The sequence below is a fragment of the Primulina tabacum genome, chromosome 15 (assembly GCF_025594145.1).
Source record: "Primulina tabacum isolate GXHZ01 chromosome 15, ASM2559414v2, whole genome shotgun sequence".
NCBI classification, from domain to species: domain Eukaryota; kingdom Viridiplantae; phylum Streptophyta; class Magnoliopsida; order Lamiales; family Gesneriaceae; genus Primulina; species Primulina tabacum.
Window position 1 is genome coordinate 30,312,310 of NC_134564.1, and position 14,778 is coordinate 30,327,087.

At 35.0% G+C, this 14,778-nt stretch overlaps 1 pseudogene; it reads right to left on the reverse strand.

Moving 5' to 3' along the window:
* Positions 1-684: 684 nt before the first annotated feature.
* LOC142526654 (uncharacterized) lies at positions 685-10,124 on the reverse strand (annotated as a pseudogene).
* Positions 10,125-14,778: the final 4,654 nt, after the last annotated feature.

A 14,778-nucleotide genomic window follows, 5' to 3' on the forward strand; every position in this document is an offset into this window, starting at 1 on the left:
ACGTAATAGTTATTCAAATTTTCGAACATCCACAAACATATTTATGAATTTACATTTTTAGTTACCTTATTTTTGCTTACAGGTTTGTAGCATAATTGTTCACTAGTATTGTTGTTTTTTCTGTTCAGACTAGTTCAATAAGCTTTTCCCTCACAGTACTCAACTATTGGTTTATTGATACCCAACTGACAATAATTTCTATTATGTGTTGCTAATCCAACCGAGTTATGCCCCGAATTTTTTGAGATTATTTATTCACATTCTAAACCAATTTTTCGATCTCAACATAAGCCGTAAATATATTTATTCAGACTGATTTAACTTTGCCTCCAAATCTGATTAACCGACACTAAAGTCGTGAACCACTTCAGCTTTTTAGGATAAATGATGCATTTGATAATAAAATTATAATTAAGTGGTCATTGACTCATTGGGTATAATTGATGGAAAAATGGTAGATGGAGGCAAAGGGATTTAGTTTCTATTTTTATCTATTTATGCATAGCAGGGATAGATGAACGTAAGAAAGCAAGCTTGTAAAAGAAGAAGAAACCACAAGAAACCAAATAAAAAAAATTAAAAGAAAAACAAAAAGGAAAGAAAAAAATTGCAAACAAAAAATGAAAACAAAAAGCAAGCAAGCAAGCTTGGTAAGTCTTAAATGCAAAAAAAAAAAAAAAAAGATTCATCAGCAGTGTCATCAGAAGAGATGACATCTTGAATTGCATCATAAACTTCTATCCATCTTGTATTTTACACTGCATATATGATTTTGGAATACATTAAGACGATTTCTCGAGGTAATCGACAAGCATGATGCGATAAGTTTAATTTTCTGATAATCTGATATACAAGTGAAAGAATAGAACACCTCCTGCTACACGCTAGCAGTAGCGAGCACGCATAAGGTATCTTTAACCAACCATGTCCGTGTCGGAAGTTCTGTTTTCCTCTTCGTGCGACAAACTGATCGATGCAAGAAGATGCTCGATTTTGAGAGGACTGTGTCGATCTGTGTGCTGGAACATAACCTAAAAAACAACAGCAACGTTTATGATATTTTGTCAAATTCGATATAGATTCAAATATCACATAAAGCAAAAAACAAACATGCCAGACAAGCATTTAAAATCGAATAAATAAAGGTAAATTCAATCTTGAATCGAGATCTTCATAAAAAATGTATCATCGTGCTACAAGTATTTGTTTTTATCCAGAAAAGAGTTTCATAAAAAATGGAGAAAAATATGCTTAAAACTATGTTACATAATTAACGAGTAACTACTGATTGGATGAATGAGTTAGGATTTATACAAGATACAGCAAATTAATACAACCTACTTACCTTGGAGTAACTATCAGCAAAAGCACGTGCACGGTTGGGTTTGCCTAGGTAGTGCAAATCTGCTATCTCTAGCTTTCCATCCGCGAAACATAATCCTCCTTCACTAATGGCAAAACGTAGGAGATTGCCAGCCTGCAGTCTTGTCTGAAAACCATAAGTTAGCATACAATCAAATTTATACCTGTTTTCCTCATTTTTATATTTTTGTTCATGTTGTGTGCTAGAACATGCACAGGCATCGCTCATGGTATTCATTTTCTAAAATCCCTTTAATGATAAGGTCCATAACTTGATTCAAGTATGCATATTTAACATACGCAGTAGGTTCGTTAAGCAATTACTGAGATCAGGTAAATGTAGTGTCATGGCTTCTCATTTGAACTGATGAAAAAGCAATCTTACAATAATGTCATTGAGCATTTTTGTGCACTAAAATTATAAAACCTTTTGTATGAAGTCAATGTTCAAGCATCCAAAACAACAGGAGGTTCGTCACATGTAGCCAGCCTCCCATCAACAAGCAGCTCCAACACTACCTGATTATTTAACAAAAAAGAATGATCAAGCTCACAACAATACTCGGTCTATTCCAGTCATCTTGCCATCATGTAGCTCCACAGTTCCCGATTATTTGATAAAAGTGAAAGATCAAGTCAAAACAAATAAATTGACCATCGCGTGAATGTAAATAAGTAATGCCAGATGAGTTTAACAAAGGAGCGACGATGTTAAAGTGGCAGCTCGTAGCAAAATAATTAGTTTAATAGGTTGGCCAAGTATCGCCATAAATAAATTGTTCTTCACAGACACTCATTTGAGATTGATGACAAACTATTTGAACTCTTCCAACTATTCTAATATTGGCTAAAACACAATTTTAAAATAGTTGTAGAAGGATAATGATATATTGTATTTAAATTTTTATATTAGGTTGTTATCAGTTTCTCTTAATAGAGAAGTTAGGCAAATTAGATTTTTATATAAATGTATGACGTACCTCTTGATTGGATTATCAACAAAACAAACGTTCCCTATACTATGTAATCTTCTGCTTTTACAACATGGTATCAGAGACGTAATTGATCCAGTTCGTCCGATCCATAACAAAATACGGGAAGGCTTCTTTGTCGTCGGCCAGAGTTATTGCTCCATCATCTCAGAACACGACAAGCCTTGCTAATAATACATACATCCCGACCACCTGCCACAAATTGAATGGGCATAACTATCTCCAATGGTCCCAATCCGTGATAACGTACATCTGTGGAAAGGGAAAGGATGATTTCCTTTCCAGCGCCGCCCGCTGTCCAGAAAAAGATGACTCAGGCTTTAAGATCTGGAAATCGGAGAACAGTATGGTGATGTTGTGGCTTATTAATTCCATAACAACAGAGGTTGGTGAAAACTTCCTGTTGTATCCTACCACAAACGATATTTGGGACGCTCCGAAGGAAACCTACTTGTGCAAGGAGAATACGGCCGAACTTTTGAGATCTAAAGCCTCATTCATGGCCTAAAACAAACTGTCCTTACAGGCTACTGGCAGCAACTGGACTTATTTGAAGTCTCCGATTGGAAGTGCCCAGATGACGAGGCCCGTTGGGCGTTACAAGTCTATTATTGAAAATAAATGGTCTTTATATTTTTTATCGGCCTTACCAGTCAACTGGATGATGTCAAGAGTCGGATTCTTGCCACAAAGCCCTTGCCCGAATTGCAAGAGGCTTTTTCAGAAGTTCGACACGAAGAGAGATGAAGAAAACTGATGGTGAGCCTTTAATCTACTGCCTCGTTTTCAATAGAAGGATCGGCTCTTGTTTCTCATCGCAATTCCTCCTCTGGATTCGTTGAGAATCCTTCTCCCTACTCTGTCCGCAATCCTTTCCCTGCTGCCATGAATGACCAGCCTCATCAAGGTCGTCTTTGGTGTGAAAAGTGCAAGAAACAAAACCATGCCTTGGAAACATGCTGGAGAATCCATGGGAAACCTGCTAATTGGAAATCCTCTTGCACGAAGCGTGCCAATTCAGCTATGGCAGAAACCTCTGCATTGGATCAGCAACTCTTAGCAAGGACAACCGGAGATGCTCCACAAATGTAATTGGTTCAGCCAGTTCCAACACCACCAACAACTCTTCACTTATTGGCGCAGGCAGTGTGGCGCATGGAGGTAATATTCCTATTGCTTTCATCTCACAGAAGGTTTTATCCAAATATTGGATAGTTGACTTGACTCAGGTGCTTCGCAACATATGACTGGAAATTTGGAGCTTTTACATTCCTACAGCCCGTGTACTACTAGACAGGCTGTCTGCATTGCAAATGGGTCGAGTGCTACAGTTTTGGGTTATGGAATCTGGATCAGCACATATTTCTAAGGATTTATCTTCACATTCCATTTTATTTGTCCCTGATCTTAACCTTCTATCAGCCAGTAAACTCAATAGTATTCTGAAGTGTATCTCTAATTTTTTTCTCCAATTCTAGTGTTTTTCAGGATTTGGTATCGGGGGAGACGATTGTCAATGCTGATTTTTGTGCCGGCTGTATCTCCTTAAGATGCCTTCCTTGCGACCACCAGCATCCCACATTACTATTTGTTCTTTAAATTCTGCTGTTCCAACTAAAGAAGGACATTTATTATTGTGGCATTATCGTTTAGGGCACCCGAACTTTGTGCATCTCGAGAAATTTTTTCCTTCATTGTTCCATAATTAAAGTTCTAATTTTCTACACTGTGATGTTTGCCAATCTTCTAAACATACATGTACTTCTTTCACATCGGAACCTTACCAGCCTTCACAACCATTTTCTCTCATTCACAGAAATACATGGGGTCCCTGCAATGTGAAAAATATTACGGGTTCACGCTGGTTTTTATTATTTGTTGATGATCATACAAGACTCTCTTGGGTGTTTTTAATGAAAGACAAATCTAAAACCAACACCTTATTCCAAAACTTCAATACAATGATCCAAAATCAATTTTCAGCCCGCATTTGTGTTTTGAAAACTGATCGAGCCTGTGATTACTTCAATTCAATCCTAGGCACATACCTTCAAAGTCAGGGTATAGTCCACCAAAGCTCATGTGTGGATACTCCACAACAGAATCATGTTTCCAACAGAATCGTGTTTCAGAACGTAAAAATCACTACTTACTTGAGGTGGCCAAATCTTTATTCTTTACCCAGAATGTTACTAGACATTTTTAGCGGGATGCCGTCCTCACTGCCACATATTTTAATAATATAATGCCTTCTTTCTTGTATTCTCAACTACAAATCACCTGTCCAAACTCTCCTTGAATCTTACACTACCACCCGTCTGTTCTCTGATATACTCTAAAGTTTTTGGGTGCTCTGTCTTTGTCCATGTTCATTCTCACCTTCGAGGCAAACTTGACCCATGCGTAATTAAGTGCATTTTTCTTGGGTATTCTCCAAATAAAGAAGGTTATAAGTGTTACTCCCCAGTGGCAAAGAAATTCTACACCTCCTTGGATGACACTTTCTTTGAAAATGAGCCTTTCTATCCCATTTCCTCGATTCAGGGGGTGACAACCCAACTTGAACCTCAATATTTGGAACCTATCACACCTGCATTACCACAGTTGGAACCCATCCACCCCATACCACCTGCAAACTCGACAACCTATATCGACAACAAGTCATTACAGGTGTACACTCGGAGGAATAAGCATCAAAAGGAGAACTAACAGCGATCTGTACAAATTCAGAAAGTTCATGAATCTTCCTCGGCATCAAACTCTATTGAGAACACACAAGGTGCAGATTGTGATTCCCTTGAAAATAATGATCCTGATAATAGACCCATTCATTAAGGAAAAGGGTAAGATCATGTACACAACATCCTATACATAATGTTATCTCTTATTAAATATCACCTGCATTTTTGTGTCTGGATTAGATCAGATTCGAGTTCCATGCTTCATAGAAGATGCTTTGCAGGACCCTAATTGGAAAGATGCTGCCTTTGATAAGATAAAGGCACTCGAGAAGAACAACACTTGGCATATCACTGATTTCCATCCAGGAAAACGGACACTGGGCTGCAAATGGATCTTCTCAGTTAAACAAAAGGCAGATGGAAGTATAGAACGTTTCAAGGCTTGATTTTAGCAATACCATCGAATTCTCTTATCAATTGCTACTAACTTGGATTGGCCTTTGTACCAGTTGGACGTCAAGAACGCATTCCTCAATGGGGACCTCGAGGAAGAGAATCACATGGATATCCCACCAGGATTTGAAACATTATGGCATTGATTATCAAGAAACATTTGCACATGTGGCAAGACTCAATACCATCCAAGTTATCTTAGTTGCTGCTAAGTATCAGTTGGACGTCAAGAATGCATTCCTCAACGGGGACCTCGAGGAAGAGATTTACATGGATATTACACCATGATTTGAAACGACATCCACGGCCAACAAAGTATGCAAATTAAGGAAGTCTCTTTACGGGTTGAAACAATTACCTCGAGCATGGTTTCGATTCACCAATGTTTTGAAAAGTCATGGTTAAGCCTAGGGTTCAATCTGATCACACTTTATTCTACAAACACTAGGAAATAGGGAAGATTACAATCTTGATAGTACATGTTAATGACATTGTTCTTGCAGGAGATCGTGATGAAATTACCCTAGTCAAAGTTTTGCTCTTAGAAAAAATTTGAAATGAAGGATCTTGGGAACCGAATATTTTTTAGGAATGGAAGTTGCTAGATCCTCACTTGGGATTGCAATCTCACAACGAACGTACGTTTTGGACATCTTAAACGAAATTGGTATGTTGGGATACAAACTTGTGAAATTGGGGTGAGAAAAGAGTGTCCATTAGTTGACAAGAGAAGATATCAAAGATTAGTCGGCAAACTAATCTATTTCTCCCACACAAACCCAGACACTAGATTTGTTGCAAGTGTTCTTAACCAATTCACGAATAACCCAACAGAAGATCACATGGAAGTTGTATGTCGGGTATTGAGATATCTAAAAAGGATTCCAGGCAAAGGACTGCTTTTTAGAAAATCTTTGAGCAGGAACACTATAGTGTACAGCGATGCTGATTGGGTAAACTCTCATGTTGATAGACGCTCTACATCTGGCCATTGTACATTTGTGCGGGGAAATCTGGTTACTTAGAGGAGTAAGAAGCAATCTGTGGTGGCACGACGAACCAGCACCGAGGCAGAATATCGAGTGTTAACTCATGGAATTTGTGAAGGGATGTGGCTAAAAGACTTCTCTAATTAAAACTTTAAGATGATAGACCGGTTGAAAAGATGTGCGACAACCAAACAGCTATAAGTATAGCCAAAAACTCAGTCCACCGTGATCGAACAAAGCACATTGAAGTGAATCAACATTTTATAAGTGAAAATTTTGAGAAAAGGGCCATCAACCTCAAATATGTTCCTGCTCAAAGGCAACTTTGCAGATATCTTGACTAAAGCCCTTCATCGACCAAATTTTAAAGACTTAAGATCCAAGTTGGGCGTGATCAATGTATGTGACGCAGCTTGAGGCGGAGTGTAGAAGGATAAAGATTTTTATCTTTAATTAGTTGTTAAGATAATAGATTTATATTTAAATTGTTAGATTAGGTTTTTATCAGTTTAACTAAATAAGGAAGTTAGGCAAATTAGATTTTTATATAAGTGTATGATGTACCTCTTGATTGAATCATCAATAAACACATGTTCCTATACTATGCAATCTTCTGCTTTTACAACAGTAGTTAATTGTCAAATTGCTTATTTGAAGCTTCCAATGAAAATTTTGTTTAACCCTTCCTAAAGGAGTTTACCCCAAAGCACCTCAACATGTTCCCAACAGAAACACCAACCAGTATCACCTTGACATGCTAATTGCTATGCAGACCAGCCTCAGGGACCAGTGCACTGGGATGCTTTTTAAAATACTCATTCAAATTTAAATTTCATAAATTTTTACGGATTATGCACGGAACAGCCCCAGAAAAATTCCTCCAAATATATTATGATGCTAGCCCCTTCCAGCTATCTATGTTAATGTCATATACCACCATCAGAGACTATAAGCATACTATATACAGTTGATCAGCAGTATAGAAAGTTACAAGAAAAGACGGCCTACAATCAGGCTACATTAGAATAATGATCAGCCGATTCCCTTAATATGAAGTGAGTCCTAGAATACAGGTGATTTGTTGCAACGCAAACAAAGTGATTAGGCATAAAAATATACATACCTGCTGCTGATCTGGAACCTGTCCTTTACCATCTGTATCACAAACATATTGACTACAATTATCATCCTTCCAGACCAGGACCAATGGTGTATTTCCTGATTGATAATGTGCAAGCCTGGGAAAGAATTAGAGCGAAAAACGGAAGGTGTGCCATGTAACTACATGACATTTATAGAAGTGTAATATAGTAAATCTTAATGCAAGTTGCTACAATTTGAGGAAGATAGAAGTCAAAAGACTTGTTTAATCCAATGATGGAGAAAGGCCGAGCACAAGCACAGGAAAATAAGTGTTAAAAAATCATTCTCTACTTACGTGGATTCACTGAGTTGCTATCTATTTGGTTTAACAAGAAAGTTTGACTTTAGTCAGATTCACCCATCAAAGCACATCATATTTCACAGGTTCATAGGTCTCTCATAAAGTGAAACTACCTCAGTTATTTGAACCAAAAGTTTTTAACTATTTCTAAGTATATTGAACATTCAATGCTTATACATGACGAATGCAACAATCATTTTTGAATGTGTTTCAAGCCTAAATCTTTATCTCAGTATTGTTTCACATACTCTGGAAGCATGGAAAAAGATAAAAAGTTGGTATTCTTGCAACATCATAGAAACAATTATAGCTGCATATATTTTCTGAGTGATGAAGAGTTTTATCAGCCACAATTAAATAAAGACCAGAAAAGAATATCTTGAAATTTAAAAAGCACATATGAGACAAAATCAGGCAATATTTGAATCCCTATGATACCATAGCTTCAAAAGTTAGGGAAGTATACAATGGGATCAAAGATGTATTCAAGTGATAATGCATGAGCTGAAAACCTAAATATTCCATTAACTCTACCAACACAAACCTTGTAGAATAATTTTCTATCCAGTCTGACAGTAATATATGTAACGTTACACCTAAAGGCTTTCCCATCGAGAACCTAGGCACTTCATTTACTGAATAAACTTTTAATTTGAGTTAATTTCTTCACTGTCTCCTCAATCTTAAGCAAAGGCAGTTTTTTCAACCCTGGGCCAGCAGATATATTCAGAAGTTCGTTTGTCGGGGAACATAGTCATAATTTTTGTGGAAAAGGAAAGCATTTCTTATGACATTGATAGATGAAACACGTAAATTTTGAACATTTACAGCTCCTATCATATTTTAAGTACATGCTCATTGAAATCAGATAATTTTCAAGGGAAACTCACTTATTGTAGAACAAAATTCCATCCTTCGCATACGGCATTGATCCAGTGTAAGCTGCTTTAACACCGTCCTCGTCACAATTGAAAACGGGAACCGTGCTGGACCTATATTTATGGTGTGCAGATGGACCATTGCAAGCTTATGTCTCCACAAGCTTGCTGTTTAACCAGAAAAATCTGAACTCAGATGTGCACTCGTACATTGACATTCCCCCCCAACACACCAGGTCAATTACATAATATGTTTGATCAGGCTGTAAATCATAACACAACATGCAAACAAATTAGAGTTATTTCAGATATTCAAGCAAGTACCTCAAATAAACTGAGAAATACATTCATTACCTCGTGAAATATACAATCAAGGATACAATAAGATTGGCCTGAGCGGGAACTGTTGCTGCTCCGTGAACCATTGGGCAGAGCAGAAGGAAACCGGTGCAGCATAGTTCCATTACGCAATCTGCTAACTGTCGTTCCATTTGATGACACCACGAAACAACGTTTTCCAGATGGCCTGGCAAATACATACCTATACAAAGAGCAAGACCCGGTGCATGGAGGTACAAGAAAATTTAAATTCGAGACATGAATTAAACTCGCACAACATTGAAGAAAGGGCTTTACAGTTTTTTTCCTTTCAGATTGGTAAGTGTCTCACAATTTGTTATCAATCCCTCGAAGGGTTCAATATAAAAATCTTTGAGCCATCATTAAAGCAACTTTAACATTCAAAAGACCGAATAACTAGTTTTTTTAAAACTTTTTGCACCAGAAAAGATGCGGGGAAAAAGAAGTACCAGTCGGTGTTTAATCGATGAGGAACGTCGATCATCCACTCGGGAAGCATCAGCTGCTTAGCATACCATCTTCGGGCATCGGGCCCTCTAAGCTTGGCGGCCTGACGAACATCATTTATTACTTCTAGACCTTCTCCGCCCTCGGGCTTTATTCCGGGTTCTATTTCGAATTCCGCGGCATCATTTTGAAGTGAGAGGACAGTATCAGCTAAACAACGGGCCTGTTTCTGGGCGCCGCGGCGGTTTTGAGACTGACGTTGCAATGACAGCTCCCGGCGCCGTTGTTGGTCGGAGATTGCCGGCCGTTTGAATAGCCGACGGAGATCGTGTGGAGCCATTGGTTTACTCTGACTCTCTGAACCTCAATGACAGTTTCTCGACTTTATTTCTTTCCGTTTGAAGCAAGTACGCGATTTGACGATGAATCAAAATGTTGGTGAGAAATTGTACGATCACGAGATTGGAGAGGGAACGTTCATCGTCAGATTGTGAACTCGAGGAAGAACTCATTTACGAAAAAATATTTTACTTGTTATATATATATATTCGAAATTAATTTTATATAAAAGTTCCACTCAATCACATAAAACACTTTAAAATATTTTATTTGACCATAATGTCAAGATAACAACCATAGGGCGGTATTTTGTTTTTTAACCTTGTGAAATATTTAATCGAAAAATGACATTTTCATGTGTATTTCAAATAAACATGAAAGATATTAATTTCTTAGTTAAATACTTGACCGATGTTATTTTATAAATTTTCTATGCATAGAGACGGTGAAAAATCGCTTTAAAATATTTTGTTTCTACAATAACTGCAATGACACGATCTTAAATGTTCTCAGTATTGATAAATCGAATGGAAAAAACAACCTTCTAAAAATTAATGAAACATTTTGAAAATAATGCAAGTTAAATGTACAGAAACAGTTTTGTTGAAATATTTTATCAAACACTTTGTATGCTAGATTTTGGTATTTAAAAGAATACATAAAATGTTTCAGCAATACCTACAAAAACAATAATGATAATCAAATGTGATAAAAAAATGCATATATATTTAAAGATGTTTGGATATTAACAACTCATATGTCATCTCTCCTTTCATTACCAGAAGATATCCACTAGAAAACTTTGACTAATACAACCCCTTATACAATCTCACTTCGACTTAGAACTTGTCTTCTGCCTAATCAAAATTCATAGTACACTTTAGATTATAGATCACAACCTCACAATCTGTATAATGTTCGATATCTCTTATGTCGAGACTACAAATATAATTTTAAACGTCTTTGTGTAAAGACTGTAATCACATCACTATCTTTTGCATGAGCAAGATCTCTTAAAATGATGTATTCTTCAATACTTGAACATGAAAGAATGTTCTACAAACTTGATTTGGTGTAGATGATTTGTATTGAAAAGCTCATTTCTCTTTTCGTTCCTCACACTGTCACACATCACTTTTTCATTCTAGCTTTTTCTCTTATTGTTTTCCAGTGCTTTGAATGCCCATCAAAAGCTCACTTTTGATCTTCAAAAGTGTTGTATATATGACTTACAAGAATGATATAAACGTTTGAAACAAGAATATGATCGTTTGTAAATGTTTTGTACGATTTCTAACATTGAAACTGTTATACTCAAGTTGCTACCATTTTTTGAGATCGAGTTGATTCAGACTAGATATGGCTAGATGATGTCTAGCGGATCTGCCTGGATGGTGTTTAGCCAGCCCGATTTGATGTTCCAAGTCTGGTTGATCACTTATCTTGATTATAACTCTTGATTCATTGATTTTATTGGCAAAGTGAAGAACATGAACAATATACTTTATCATAGATTTTCACATAATAAAGAATCACTCAATTTTGTATTCATATGAGAGAGATATGATAAAAATACTAGATTGTATAAGCTGGAATTCTTTATTCAGTCAATGCAAAACCAACAATTTCATCATGGTTTTCAACTACTTTATGATCCGATATGGGCATCGAATTTGGAGATTATTTGTATATCATTATCTTAGCTTTGTAACACATATTGAATCGTTCTATTTTGATAACCAAGCTGAGAGATATAACCATATGCTAGATTTGTTCATGTCAAACTTCTTGTTGTTTCAATTTCATCTTGCTGGATCTTACGACCACTGGTTTGCCTAGATAACATCGAATTCATCGAGACTTGTATAATTTGAGTTTATGTTCACCTGTTTTGGTTTCTGGTCATTTCGATCACTGAATTATGCGATATTACCAAAAAAAACTTCAGTGCAGTTGGTAGATATCAAATTCGATTACTAAATTATGCGATATTACCGAAAAACTTCAGCTCCATAAATTATGTTGTGTTGAAATTATATTTCAGCAACTTATTACTTCTAAATTGATATCTACCAACTACACACTTAGTGAAATATGTTAACAACATAATTACAAGTTTTGTCATCATCAAAATCAAGATTGTTAGCATTTATACAATCTAACACTTATTAAGCATTTAAAAAAATTGAAAAAGCATGAAAACAGAATTTTTTAGATAAAGTTTTATGTTGATATTTTATAATATTTAAATTATAATTTATATTTTAAATAATAAATATTTAATAATATGAAATTTGTAAACACTATAAAAACTTTAAATGTATCGAAATAAAATTTGTCCATAACCCTTATTTTCTCAGTGGCTAAGGGATGACACTTGACGTGACAATGATTTACAAAAGTTTTACTCAAGACTTGTGTGTGATAACTCGAAAGATTATGCGTTTATTCGTAAAATCAGCTTTTAAAATCAGATCGGATCGACGAGGAACAAACCACTTGTTAGGTTTCGACCTACTCTATAAACAATTTCAACGATCGAACCGGTCAAAAATCGGTCAGTCAGACCAGTTAAAAACCGGTCAGATAAGTCGTGAACCTGCTGGTTCACCATATTTTTTTATTGTTTTAGAATTTAATTTTTTATATTAATTTTTATAAAAAAATATTTTTTATATTTAAATTTTTATTTTTTGTCATATATATGATTATTTGAATTTTAAACTTTGTTAAAATTATTATTTTAATACTATTAAAGCTTATTGTGATTTATTTTTTTTATAAAAAATGAGTAGATCTCTTATGAGATGGTCTCGCGAATCTTTATCTGTGAGAATGGTCAACCATACCGATATTCACAATAAAAAATAATACTCTTAGGATAAAAATTAATAATTTTTCATGAATGACACAAATAAGAGATCCGTCTCACAAAATATGACTCATAAGAACGTCTCACACAAAATTTTGTCCTATAAAATATAGATATAATTATACTTGATTATATGATGTTGTTTTTATTTCAAATTTTGATTAAAAAAATTTATTATATATATATATATATATATCTAATATTTTAAAATTTATTATTTACTATATTATATTATTATTTTATATATTATAATAGTTTTCGATTGAACCGTTTTTATAAGAGAAGTCGCTTTGATCATCGGTATGGTACGATTTATGATAACATTGCTTACAATTTGTATGCGTTATGTATTATTTAATCTTCCGTGACCCAAAAATTAATTTTATCTCAGAGAGAAAATAAAGAAAAATATCGAGGATTATGGCTCATTAGGGTAAAAAGAGTTCGATTGGCTGAATTGCAGGCGGTTGAATGGTCGACCAACTTTTGAGATGTCCTGACGCGACATCAACATCATGCAAACAGAATCAACAGAGAAAACCACAACTCAACCAATCACAAATACTGGGAACACTTGCAAATATTTTAGCTCTCAATTTTTAGCACTGTGTTTATATATTTTCCGGTCTAATTTCAATTTTCAGATTTTATTTTCTTCATTCAAGTTTGTAAAAATAATTATTTTTCAATTCTTAGTGGCATAATCATGTGTTCATACCACGTGAAAAATTTCTCTTGTATTTTTCAATAAATTCGTTTGTTTAATTGCGTCAAACCGAGGAGAACAGAACCAACGCTTGAATAAGGAGGATTCACATCGTTATTAAGTTTTTTTGTTGTTGTTGTTGTTTTATAGTCATCCTAAAATTGAAAATGTTTTTTATATTTAGTGGTTTACTTATTTAATCCAAACTAGATCCGAAAACCGTATACTGTACCGAAAATTACGGTATAAAAAAATATGTACCGATATACTACGTATAACTAGCATACCGATTATACCTAAATTTTGTGGTATATCAAGATTTAGGTACGATATCAATATATGTTTTCATACTGAAAAAACTTTATATTTTTTTAATTTATTACTTTATTATTTAAAAATATTATATATTTTAATTTATATTTTTTCAATGTTTCGGTATTTCAGTATATATCGAAAATTTTCAAATTTTATACCATTATTGTATTGAAAATTTTGGTATCGTTACTGATACTCACGGGAAATTTAGGGTCCGATCCCAACGAGCGTCACTACTTCAGACGTGGGCTTTAAGATTACCCTGAGCCTGAAATCAAGAAGAAGACCGTTAGGAGAAGGCCAGGAGGGTGTCCTGGCGTAGCCCCTCCGACGCTCAATTCAGTGACCGAGGATATATGAAGGGAGCATCTAAGGGTGCTGCTGAAAACAATATATTGAATTTTTGAACTGAACACTTAAACCTGGTATTTATATGAAAATACCTGGGCCCTTGATGAGCTTGTCTTCCATTTGGGCTAGGGATGAGCCAAGGATAAATACCTGAACTCTTGATGGACTTGTCTTCCATTTGGGCTCTCGCCTCCAAGATGTAATCCGGGCCTAGGGGCCCACGGGATATCAGTTACCATATCGTACATATACCAAAAATTTTGATAAATTTGGTATTTTTGGATACAGTAACCTCAGAATAATAATAAGGAAAATAATAATATTCAAAATATGGCATAGATAATTTGGCCCAACCCGCCCGTTGAAATCAAACATGATAGAATAAAATGTAAATATAACATTTGAGGGGAAAAACAATTGTTCCAACATAATTATATATATATATTTGAAATGAAACATAATTATATTTTAATATGTTAAAAAAACATAATTATTATATTTTAATATATTAAAAATATTATATATGTATATATATATATTAATACCAAAAAAAAACAATAAGCTTTTTCCCGCCAAAAACAATCGGTTC